This window comes from Oryzias melastigma, unplaced genomic scaffold, assembly GCF_002922805.2.
Source record: "Oryzias melastigma strain HK-1 unplaced genomic scaffold, ASM292280v2 sc01368, whole genome shotgun sequence".
Taxonomy (NCBI): domain Eukaryota; kingdom Metazoa; phylum Chordata; class Actinopteri; order Beloniformes; family Adrianichthyidae; genus Oryzias; species Oryzias melastigma.
Window position 1 is genome coordinate 1649 of NW_023417952.1, and position 1237 is coordinate 2885.

The window sequence follows — 1237 nt, forward strand, 5'->3', positions numbered from 1 at the left end:
ACACAAAGCTGACCGATGATGAGAGCAAAACTAAACTGTCGTTATGTAACCCTTATAGCCTGGATAAACAGGGGTATCTTAATCTACAATTTCTACGTTTAGGGTTTCTAATACTTTAGGTCTGATTTCTTTTTGTAGGAGATTGGCTGGAAAAAAGAAACCCTCCAACTTCAATAAGAACACCAACTCGCATTCAGATAACAAACACACATTTAATTTAACAAAAATAATTTGTACATTTTCTCCGGTTTTAAGTTTGATGCATCATTTATCAGTTTGTTTGTTTTTTGTCTTTTCTGTCAGGCATGACCAAAAAAAATTAAAATAATTCTCTGAGATCTCAGGATAAAAAATTGAAAAAAAAAGAAAGGGGATCCTCAAAAATCAATTCAATTCCGTTACCGCGCTCCTGCTTAACCTTCTGATCCAAGATGTCCAGATTTCTCGAATTCAGCTGCACAGAATCCCGTCCTTGGATGGTGCACTTGGATCTTCAAGGAGAGTCCAGCATAGAAAAAAAAACCAGACTGCACACAAGTGTGCAGAACAATTACTGAATTTGCAAAATAAAAAAAATAAATAGCTAAAACAAATCTTTACTTACACGGTTCCAAATAAGTTCTGAGTGTACTTACAAATGAAAAAATATAATTCCTCCAACAACAGAATACATACATATAACTGCAACAAGATAAATTGCACATAAAAAGTAACAAAAGAAAATTCACTTCACCCCACGTGCAGGTCTGCTAGCTTGTGCAACGTGGCAAGCAAAAAGAATGTAGCTATGCTAGCTCATGGTACACTGTAATCAATTATTTCCTCCAAAAACAAATCCTGACTGGTTTTTATTTATTACAGCAACATGCACTCATTTGCATAATCTGAATCTACATGTCCGTTTCCCTACAGCACGTGCATACAGTTTAACTGGAAATTAAAACTCCAACTCACCAGGATGTTCAAAGAAAAAACAAAACGTTCATAGGAAAAAACCTCTGGAGTTGTTCAATAAGATTCTTCTCCCGAATCGTGCTGGTCTGCACAGGTTGTCTGCTCGGCTTCTAACAAATAAAATGTGCGACAACTCTTTTTCCTCGGTTTCAACGGGGCTACCTGCAGGGCTTTGGTGCGTTCAAGGACCATCGGAAAATACAGCTTTTAGCGAAAATTCAGCCTTTAGAAATAGCTATCAGTGGCGGGCCGTGCATTTCACACCTAGGCCTTCAGTAGTGCT

At 37.5% G+C, this 1237-nt stretch overlaps 1 long non-coding RNA gene across 1 annotated transcript; it reads right to left on the minus strand.

Moving 5' to 3' along the window:
* Positions 1-331: 331 nt before the first annotated feature.
* LOC118598495 lies at positions 332-1182 on the minus strand. The gene is made up of 2 exons (XR_004947570.1): positions 955-1182; positions 332-527 (listed from the first exon to the last, which is right to left on the minus strand). It is a non-coding gene; the product is annotated as an uncharacterized LOC118598495 (long non-coding RNA).
* Positions 1183-1237: the final 55 nt, after the last annotated feature.